Source organism: Hyposmocoma kahamanoa, unplaced genomic scaffold, assembly GCF_003589595.1.
Source record: "Hyposmocoma kahamanoa isolate Upper Pololo Valley unplaced genomic scaffold, ASM358959v1 138, whole genome shotgun sequence".
Taxonomy (NCBI): domain Eukaryota; kingdom Metazoa; phylum Arthropoda; class Insecta; order Lepidoptera; family Cosmopterigidae; genus Hyposmocoma; species Hyposmocoma kahamanoa.
In genome coordinates this window covers 4971235-4983150 of record NW_020653492.1, presented here as the reverse complement: position 1 = coordinate 4983150, position 11916 = coordinate 4971235, and the positions used below count along the sequence as shown (strand labels likewise).

Sequence of the window (11916 nt, the reverse complement as noted above, 5' to 3'; positions counted from 1 at the left end):
TAAATCTTTTAATTTAATTTGATCTCTATTTTTCTGTTTCTCTTTATTTTCTTTTTTTTATTTTACATGCATTTTTTAATGAATTATTCTTAGCAATAAATTTTTGACTAAGGCCGTCCATAGATAGACTGATTATACTTTATAGATTATATGTATTCAATTACAAATAGTTAATTTACAGGATAAGGTAGCTTTCGTGCGGAATTTTAAGAGACCCGAGTTTAAGTTGATACAAGAAAATTTATAGGTACCTTTACATGTGTATTTATACAAATTGTTTATAACGTAAGAGTCTATGCATACGGCGTATTTTTAAGCGGTGACGACGCGCTGTAATGAATCGATTCAAATGCACGTAAACATCGCGTTGCAAGCAAGAAGCTTATATACTCAACTGGAATTTACACTTAGAATTTCATGTAGTTCCTTCATTTTAAAAATTAACAAACAAAACTAAAATTAAAGCTATCTCTTATCAAAATGCGCAATACATATGCGCGACTACAGCGCATAATTAATACACCGTGTGTGTAGGCTCTAAGATATTGCAGTATGCAATTAATGACAACTCAGTGAATCTCATATAATTTTAACGTATTTTGTTTAGTTAACTCGTTGACATACTATAGATCGAGGAGCTGTATTGTATCCAAACACATTGGCACTATTGATTCCACACTACTTGAAATTCATTAACGTAATTTCGAGCGCCTTCAACTAAAGTCACAGAATTTGTCTCTGAGGCAGAATAGCGATCAGTTATAAGAAGCGCCAAAGGCTAAGAACTCACGAAGCGGTTTTCACCCGTGTCCAGCAGTTATATTTAAATACGACACCGCAGGCTTGCGTGTTCACGTAGCCGCTGCGATTGTAGAATAGACCACAAACTTCAATCACAAGTCGCGCGGGTACTTAAGCAGGGTTCTCACTGGAGAGTTGTAACGGTAACCGTTGTATGTTATGTTACAAAAAACCAGGAGCCGCCGATAACCAGGTACTCATTCTAGTGACTGAAGACTGTTTCACGCGTACACACTAGAACCTCGTTACTGTATCGGTCACGTTACTGTTAAGGCTCGCTAATGTGTGCTCGGCTTTACGATCGATCGAGATATCGGTAAACCGCAGATCCGGCGGCTACCGCGAGCAACCGTCCCTGACACGGGCGTAAAACGCATCGTGATATGTTCTCCTAATACATACACATCTACATTCCACGGAAACCGCGGTTCCACTACCACAAAAGCTGTGAAAACAGCTCCCGAGTTCTTAGCCTTATTACGCAACTGAATTACTTTTTAACAAAATTCAATTTGTAAATAACTTTATTGACACAAGTTAATGTTAATATAGAACTGGTTTTGTCAGTGAATTGAGTGTCTTGTCCGCTTTGTACTGGCGATTGCGAACGTATTCTGTAATATCTAATATTTTTAAATCGGTTTGATTTGTAATACGCTACAAACGTATGGCAACTCTAAATAAAAATTTGTTTTTTTCTTGTTGATACCTAAAGAACCATGCATTGAATTTTAGTTCGCGTTTGCGCGAAATAACCGCCAATGTGTATTTAATCACAAAAATTCGTAGGCAGACAAGTCCCATTACTTATTGGCGGCAGAAATAAGTAAGGTGGCAGTACTTCTCTGGACGAACTCACAAGGAGATCTACCGCTACTAAAGTCATCATTGGTAATGAAAACATGATATTCAATCACAGATTGCAAATATACCAAATCTTAAATCCAAATAAATAGTTACATAATTATCTAAAGAAACAGACTTTTTATTTTGTTTGCCGCCCGTTGTCTTGGGTATAGAAACAAAATATATAGCCGTTAAATATAGTTTATTATAGTGATGTAAATTCAAATTCATCTTATTCGGATTACTATAAATAACATTCTATGGAAACTTGTAATAGATATCTTTTGCTCGTCGAAAAAAGTTGACGCATCAAATGAGCTTGTTTACAGACTCCACAGTACACTGAAACTAGGTTAGTTACATTCGATAATCAGAGCTTCGTCGAATTGAAATTTTTCCATTTGGTGTGAAAATTTACAGCACACTTGACTATCTATGGTTTGGTATGGTTTGGTTGTGGTTTCTTTCAACAGTTCATATATATATATATATATCTCTGCACGTGATTGTTTTGGATTGACCAGTTTCGATATTTATGATATCTTTTGGAAATTTAGTTTCTGAACTTATGTTACGAAATATGTTTCATCATAGTTTTTTATTGTCGTCTTATATTTGGGTTAACTTCGGCGCAGAAGTTACTGTGACAGTACAAAACGATACCTTGGACATTTCACAATGTTTCTGGATAGGGTCCGTACTCCGCACGCTGTTCAACATTTTTACAAGTTTTTTTTATGGAATAAAAGTCTTGATAAAAACTTGATTTTCATTTCTTCGGCAAGTAGTCGACCCAACTGTAAAAGTATAAAATAGTTTTATTGGTAAAATATATTCAATTGGAGTTGAATCCTGGTATGAATTCAATTAAAATGGTCATTATGAACTTAAACATTCTTGTATTATATGTAATTTTAAAGTTTATTGATGTTACAATGTTGGACCACCATGATATTCAATTATTTTTGTGATATTAAATGACTGCACTAGGTTGTTATAATTATGAATACAAATATCGAATACTAAGAAAAAAATTATTTTGATCCGCTGGATTCGAACCAACGCCTTTCAGCAAACCGTGGCAGATGCTATGGCAACTAAGCTGCTAAGAGCCTTATCACACTGGCCATTTGAAAGCAATGCGACAGCGCGGCGTGCACGCAGCGACAACGCCACGGCCGTTTACCGATTTAAGAGTGTTCGATCGGATGGATAAGTATTTAAGCTAAAATGTTTACGAAGTAGTGTTTAAAACCGCGACAAATAAAGTTACCCAGAATTTTCTCCAGGCCCTACATATTATCTTAAGGATTCCACAGCCCTGGGCATGAGGCGACTTGACATTCTTCACACGCGCAGTGCGCGGTACATGTTTCTGGCACCAGTGATAAACCCAGCCTGTTGAATAAATTGCATACTTGCCTTCATTTTCCTTTTTGGGAAACTTTAAAATTAAGTAGGGTAAAGCCACCCATCACACGTATCGAATAATCATACTTCCCCTTTTCTCGATTTCAAATTTTTGCGATGCTAGCCTGAGAGAAAGAATGCTAACATATAGTAGAGATAGAACAGGGTAGGTTTACCCTACAGAAAATACATTTATTTATAAAACGGTCACAGTATGCATTGTAACCTATTATCCGTCTCTTTAGTAGCTGCAGTAAATACGTACTTTTCCTTTGTAATATTAGCCCGTATGTAGACGAGGGCCGCTATTAAGCCAAAGTAAATTGTTAAATATAGGACCATGTATATGACCACCAGCATGCGGAGTAGACCCATGTTTGCTTATATTTATTACATTTTTTTATTTTTTCTTTATTATTGTATTGAATGTGTGATATGCATTTTCACTTGGATTTTACTGTTGACGTAAATGTTGTGTTTTACAAAATGTCGAATTTTTATGACAAATATTTCTAAATATAAAAATAGGTAGTATATTAAAGACTAGGCTGCACGGTGCACCTTTGCCTTTCCGCAAGAAAAAAGAAAAAAGTTCATATGATTCCTTCATTTTTCCATCCTCTGGGTTCACGCGTATGTCACTTGCGTTTTTCGCTTGCTTGCGATGGCTGGGTATACGGCGTAGAAATCTTCCTTCCGCGCAAAGAACGAGTCTTCCGCTTTTAGTTGCGGAGAGACTTGCGCGCATGCGTGGCGCCTTGCCTTTCAAACTCGGGCAAGGCAAAGAAATCCAATGCCATCGCCGCAAAGTGGGCCCAAATTTATAATTCTTGGACATAGGAATAACTAAATGTTCCTCACTAGATGTCCGACTGACGCAGCGTACCTCAGCTACCCCGGGTATACTCTGGAGCACAGGCTCATACCTCGTGCCGGAGTCTGTGTACGTTCGCGATGACATCTGTGTCAAGCGTCTCAAGAACCTTGAGGCACCGAGTTTTTCTGTTTTATGGCTACTGGTTGGCACAGGAGTTACACAAATAGTGTACTGCTGTGTCTACCTCTCGCACAGTGGAGATCAGGAGATGACCAAGCTGTTATGTCTGAGCAAGACGTCTGATGAGGCTCAACTCAGGTGTCTGTGGCGCAACTAGTCATTCTGGGGGAATTCTATGCTCGCCATCAAGAATGGTTGTTCCCATACCAGATGACCGATCACGCTGGGAGAGAGTCGCGTAAACTTGCGTTAACGCTAAGCCTTTCCCTGCTCGTCAGCAGCACCACCAGGATCCCAGATGTTGAATCTCATACAGCTAATTGCTTGGATCTTCTGTTAACAACTGGTCCAGACAGCTACTCTGTGATTGTGGAGGCCCCACTGGGTACTTCCGACCATTGTCTGGTGAAAACTGTATCCATTTACTCCCCACCCGATCAGGGCCCTAGTGGTATGAGACGGATGTGGCGATAAAAGTTAGCAGATTGGGACGAAATGCGCCATTTCTTTGCGTCATACCCCTTGCAGGCGTGCTTTACTTCAGGAGACTCGTCGAGGTGTGCTGATGCTGTAGTCGAGGTTTTGCGTTTGGGTATGGAGTATTACATACCGTACTCTGATGTACCCAATGGACCCCAAGCTCGTCCATGGTTTAACGCTGATTGTAGTTGTGGTAAAGCACGTAAACAGTCCACGTACCAAGTTTCGGCAGATGCTCGATTACGCAAAGCTCCGAGTACTCAAAATTTGAAGAAAGCTTTTAATAAGGCCACCAAAAAGTGCAAAAGTGTGTTGCGCAGGGCCAAGTTCGACCATGTGCGCCGCATAGGGGCCAAGCTTGCCTCTTATCCAGCAGGCAGCAAATCCTTTTGGTCCCTGGTCAAAGCGGTCGAATCTAACTTATGTCGCCCATCTCTGCCACCTCTGCTGAGGCAGGATGGCTCACTGGCTCATATTGCGGAAGAGAAGGCGAATCTTTTTGCCTCACTCTTTGCAGAGAGTTCGCGTCTGGATGCCGCAGGGAACCTACCACCTACTTTATCTCAGGCTGGCTGCACCATGGCGCCAGTTCGAAGCAAAAAGAGGTACTTAGAACTCTGCGAAATCTAGACGTGAATAAAGCTAGCGGGCCAGATAGAATTCCAGCAATAGTCCTACGTAACTGTGCGCCTGAGTTGTCTCCTGTTCTCACACGCCTACGCCTGTACCACCTCTCACTTGAGACTGGTGTAGTTCCCAGGTCGTGGAAGCTTGCAAACGTGCAACCTGTGCCGAAAAAGGGAAGCAAAGCTACCCTGTCAACTATAGATTAATCTCAGTCACTTCCATACTAGCAAGACTATGGAACGCGTACTCAACAACCGTCTCCTGTCGTACCTTGAAGACAACGACCTCCTCAGTGATCGCCAGTACGCATTCCAACGAGGGCGATCTACTGGGGATCTTGTGTATGCCTGTCACATATGGAGCGAGGCTATAGAAAAGCAAGGCGAAGCACGTGCAGTGTCGTTGGACATTTCTAAAGCCTTTGACAGGGTCTGGCACGCATGCCTTTTAAGTAAGCTTCCCTCTTATGGGCTTCCCACTGACCTTTGCAATTGGATCTAGGATTTCTTGAGTGAACGTTCGATTCGAGTGGTCTTAGAAGGCTACACTTCCGAACATATGGCGATAGATATAGCCGGTGTTCCTGATGTTGGCGTTGGGAGGAGTTGCTGATGACAGCACAGTTGTAGACATGTACTTGACCAATGCAAGGGTCAGTGGAGAGGAAATCCAGTCTTGTCGAGAGTCCATGGTTAGCCGTTTAGATTTGACACTCCAGGCAGTCTCCGATTGGGGCGATGCCAAATTGTCAAATTTAACGCTACCAAAACTCAGGCGTGTCTATTCTCCATAAAACGGAGTCACTTCGAGCTGACTCCGACTTTTCGTTGTATATCCATACTGGTAGCCGACTGCCTCCTGCTACTTGGAATGGACCTGTCGTTCAATTTGAACTTCGGCAGATACATTGAATCCATGACCAAAAATGCAGCAAGGATGCTTGGCATCCTTTCCAGGGTGAGGCGTTACTTTACACCGGGACAGTTGCTTCAGCTGTACCAAACACAAGTCCGGTCGTGCATGGAAAGAAATCCCTCATCAGAAAACGTATCACATCCCTGTTACAGAGGGTGCGGGGCAGCTCCAACGGTCTCCTGCGGACAGTAGCAGATAGACTGCACGTGGACAGTGCTGTAATGCAGCACTGGACGCGCGTTCACATAACTAAGGACACCGCTGTCACGTACAATCATTATGTGCCGTAGTGGTGCCTTGTTTCCTTTTGTTTATTATAGATAATTCTGTCATAAATATGCTGTTACTAACATAGTATATAAGGTTACTTGTTACTAATACTATGGACTACGGTTCGAAATAAATGATTTTTATTTTTATTTATTATTTATTGAGCTATTTTTTTTTTATGATAGATAATAACATTCCTTAACAACTTTTATTATATTGCTAACTCTTTTATGTACTTTTTTAACAAAATACATGAGCTTCGACTAAAGAAAAATTAATCTTAGTGTAATTTAGAGAGTGTTATAACAATAAATGAAAGTTAAGTAGAAACTAGTATATTGTGTTAAAAAATAAATAATAAATCTAAAATTTGACAACTTTTTACTCATAAAGCCGCAAGTACCTGCAGATGGATTATTTTTTCTTGATAGAGAATGATTAGACCTATGTTGCAAATAAACCACAATGAGATTTTCCTACATTTCGAGAAAAAAATGAAATGTTTATTTCTCCTTAAAAATGAGCTCGATGCTCCACAAGTTATTCCTATGTCCAAGAATTATCAATTTGGGCCCACTGCGCCGGCGCAAGCGAGCGACTCGTGAATAGTCGTGATCGGTCCTGCCTGCGCGTACGCGACAGATCTTTGCGTATGCGCGAAGCGAGTCACGCAAGCAAGCGAAAAACGCAAGTAAAAGACTCGTGAATGGGATATAGGATGTTTAATGGAAAAAAATAAATAAAGGTAGGGTAGAGCGATATTTTGAAAGTAAGTTTAGCTCGAGCAGAGAGCCTTTAATCCTAAAGGATGGATTTTACTCTGAGAAAATATAATATCTACTTTTCTACAAATTGTCTACGGGGCGTGGCATATGATACAGTATGTATTTCTTGTACGTACGTACTTACACAATTTAAAATAAATTGTGTTACAGATATAACGTCTAAACTATTAAATAAATAAAAGTCCGATATTTTCAGATCAATTAATCCATAGGGAGTTAGTAATACAAATACTTAAAATTATATTAATAATATAATAATGACTAATTGAAAGTGTAGCAATATAACTATTTTATTATACTGCCTCTGTGGCCGAACGGTTACCATGCCAGATTGCCACGCAGAGGTCCCAGGTTCGATTCCCGGGCCGGGAGAAATATTTGTATGGCCTATATTTATTTCTCTCGTGAGTTTGGGTGTAATTTGTGTTTGTCTATGTGTGTGTCCATGGCACCCGCGACATAGGGTTTCCCTAGTGCGGGGCTATGTTGAGTATGTGCGTTATGTGCGTTATTTTATTATATGCAAGGAAGTTAATCGTCTGAGGATAGCCGAGTCAGTTCTATTTGCTGTCATCTTCTGGATTGCATTGTCCCTTCCCCGTATTTGTAATAAACGCGGTTTTCTTCCACATAACTGCACGGAAGTCACCCATGTGTGCATCGGCAAACACGCCCGAAGCATTACAGAAACGGGGACGCCTCAATAGAATCCTGAAGGCGTTGTTCTATTGAACTGGCAGGGAATTGTAGGCCCGCTTTGTGAACCTGACCCATAGACCACATGTGTTTAAAATCTTGGAGGATGGAGGTAAAAACTCTGGCAAAAGTCTGACAATATGCTTTGAATAGCGTTGGTTTAACATTGACAGTACAACAGGTGAATATATGTGCCAGCATGTTCACGAGCCTATAACGCCCTGCGCTCCCTCTAGATATCCTCATCATCCATTCAATCTTCAGTCAGAATGTGCCCAAGAAACTGTGCATCACGTTTTATAGCCATTCCGTTTAGCAACAGCAATGGTACATGAGTAGGGCCTTTGTTCTTCCCTTGAAAACCATTAAGTCGCTTTTAGTTACATTATACTTTAAACCGTGCTCCACAGCGTAAGCTTCATACCCATATCCCTAACAGCTTTCTAAGACCTCGAACAGACGGGCTGAGCAGTAGGTACTGTTGTGCCTAAAAAAATGCTCTCTATGTAAAACAAAACCGGATGCTGTTTGCGAACAAGCTTGTAAATGTGATATAATTATGGACGCAATGCCTTCAAAGTACGTTGTGCCTGTTGTGACATCTCCGTCTTCGCAAAAAATTGTAAAGATCTCTGAAAGCAATGTGTGTGAAGGACTGGGACTGCACGATACTCGAGTAAAGAAAATAATTACGAAGAAAAGGTACAGAGATGATACTGGTGAGATGAAAGAACAATTTGACGTTGTAGTGTTAATAGAATCAAGGAACAATTTTTAATGACAACCGTAGCACACTCATCATTTTGAGTGGGAGAGAGCACACTCACCATTTTGAGAAAGATTTAATGTTGTGGCAACTTGTGTTGTTTTTATTTTTGTCGAGATTTCCTGGGATAGAAGACTCCTGTCTTTACAAAAAATGAGTTAGTAATTATAGCTAAGTGGTGAATTTCACTTTCCAAATTTCAATGGCACGTTTTGAGCACAGAAATATTTAAGTTAAATACAACAAAAAATGATATTTTAGGTCACACGAATGAGATTGCAGTAACACGAATGATTTTCTCATACACATAAATGAGAAAGACGGCACAGTAATGAGACATTATTATTACAACACACATTTTATCATTCACAAAAGAACATTTAACAACATTTAGCATGTAATAAATATTTTAATATAACTTCTATCAAAATCCTTCTCATCCGTGTAAGACCATCATCTATCTATATGTAATTAATAAATAAATCTAAATAAGCATTTTGTTAATATCATATAAACTTTGTTGTATATGAATGTATCATCATCACGACCATCAACATCATCATTATGATCACCATTATCATCAGCATCATTACCATTCACATCATCACTACAATCATCGTCATCATCACTACAATCATCATCGTCATCATCACCATCATCATCATCATCGTTACCACCGTCATCACCACCACTATCACCATCTAATTGTTATATTTCAAGTAAATGTTTTTACTTAAAGTAACGTTTGACTTAAAAGTAGACAAGAATGAGAGCGACTATAAGATATTTGGATACATTTTTAATTGTCAAGTGTGTAAAATATGCTGGACCGTTATAAAAGTGCATGGATTTTAAACTTCCCTTTGTCTAATTGATGTACAATAACGTTTATAAAACTATTACTTAATACTTATTTAGATAGGTTGCTTTACATGAATGAGAACGATTTAGTCACTAGCGCTGAAAGTGGTGTTTAAGTCGATTTTTTTTCTAAAACGGAGATGCACAGGTTACTTCACTGTGTACACTTCAGTCCGACAGGAGCCCCTTCTCACGTGTGCGAAGGGTGAAGATGATGCGGTATGAACTTTTGTTATTAGGAGACTTTTAGTTGAATTGACACTAATGATAAGAAAATTGAAACACAATTTTGTATTCCCAAAAAAACATGTTTGTTTATAATAAATTGGAAAGTTACGGTATGTATTCGACGTGTAAGTTATTAGAGTTTATCCTCGATGGGAAATATTGCGATTTCCACGAGTGTTTAATTTTTTTCTTCTTTTCTTAAAATTAGGTCGACGTGGAACCGGCTCCCATGAATGAGAAATTGCCCACGTTTTTAATTTTTATTTATTACTGTGACGTACTAAATTAGTATTTTTATGTGTAACACAGACTACGTAAGCAAGCAATCATATTAAATTAATAATGCTTAGCATTCATGTAATAACATGAAAGTTATTGAAAGGGACACATTTTTGGAGGTTATCTGAAAACGACCCTAAGATGAAACTTATAGATAGAATAGTGTTGTCCAAAGTCTTTGGTTGTCAATCTTTTTCTTGTAATAATGTACCTCCTAAAAAACCCGATCTCAAAAGTTCGTACTATTTGCCAAGTTTTATTGAAATCGGTTATTTGAAAGTGTGTGAAACCGGATTCATCCCCTAGTTTGCCACCATTTGAGGTGGAATATTTTGTTCAAATTTAAATGGTACCACTACTGAGGTACCCTCTTTCCAACAAAAAAGAAGCAAAAATCGGTTCACAAATTTTTAGTTTTTGAGTTATATAATTATAAAAAAACATAGTACAGTCGAATTGAGAACCTACTCCTTCTTTTGAAGTCGGTTAAATTCGTGCTCATTTGACACCTATCGCAGCTCTTCCATCCTCTAATTTCTCACCTCAAGGACAGTGACGATGAAGTCGACGACGAGCTTCCACGTACAATTTGATCATTGTTGCACACCTAAACAATGCATATTCATTTTCGCCTTGAAACGGCCACAGTTATTTATCGTCCAAGGAACAAATCTCCAGGCAGGAAATCCACTCCATAGCCGTTAGCCGTTCGTCATATAAATGTGGAAGCGGAACGCTTACAACGAATTAAGTTATTTTATAGTAGTTGTTTACTGGCAACTAAGACTGGCAATGACCTCAATCTTTCAGTGATAGTAACAGAAATTATTGAGTCATATTTGCGTGAAACGTAATGTATTTGTTTTCACAATGACATTTTCTTTGACATTGACTTAATTGTTGATTGAACAGACAGCAAAAATTGACATGACAGCATGACAGTTTGTTCCGCTACGTTTTGGAACGGGTTGCGTGTGTAATAGTTCAAAATTTTTGTACGAAAGATAAAAAGAAAGTAAATTTTAAGTTACTATAAATAGTATTAAATACTCTGAAAAAGTTTAGAAACACTTAGGTACGTATTTCATCTTATTTATTAGTGTGTCTTACTCCGTACTCGGAGTAAAAATTCTAACCTTGAGCCAATAGAATTGGCTCTATAATCTTGAATAATTTCAATGAAAATTTGCATAACACACGGCATATCACTGTTCTTGACGTGCATTATCTGTTATGTAACTTTCTGGGATAATTTAATTTAAATCTTTTAATTGAACAGCTCGCTCAGAATCATTGAATTTCGAACCAAAAATTCCTAATTTCAATCTTAGTGTTCGTTAAGGTTTGTTTATTTGATAGAAAAAGTTATGTTGTGATATAAAATATTTTTTCAATGTAGACTCAAATTGACCTTGCCTCGTTATAAATATAATTGAATGAGATAATTTTTGCGTTTGTTTGTAGTTTGAAGTTTCATTCGCAGAAATAATACGTATCTACATTTTACATTCAACCTATTTTTTTTCTATTAGTTTGTTTCATACTAAAAATTTTACTTTTCAGCAAAGATGAGTAAAATGAGTATGAGAAGTTATTTTATGAGGTAAGACTCACAATCTATATAATCTTTTTTCATTCAGAAACAGTCACACTAAAAAATTAAAACCAAAATAATATTTTGGTAAAACATTTGTTACAAATTTTGTTGTTTACATATTTGACATGTTGAAAAGTGCTATAAAATTTTTCTAATATGATAAAAACGCATTGACAATGTTGCACCCTTCATGTAAGAATGGCATAAGTGGAATTATGTTAAAAATGTTTGTTGCTCCATTGGATACAGAAAAATACAACCCACATCCTCTCCCATATTAGTTGATAGAGTTACAAGAGTTGGAGAGGATGTGGGTTATATTTTTCTGTATCTAATGGAGCAATAAACATATTTTACA

The 11916-nt window shown here is 38.1% G+C and overlaps 1 long non-coding RNA gene across 1 annotated transcript; it reads right to left on the bottom strand.

Moving 5' to 3' along the window:
* Window positions 1–1837: 1837 nt before the first annotated feature.
* Window positions 1838–3433, bottom strand: LOC113240421. The gene is made up of 3 exons (XR_003311250.1): window positions 3323–3433; window positions 2921–3045; window positions 1838–2444 (listed from the first exon to the last, which is right to left on the bottom strand). It is a non-coding gene; the product is annotated as an uncharacterized LOC113240421 (long non-coding RNA).
* Window positions 3434–11916: the final 8483 nt, after the last annotated feature.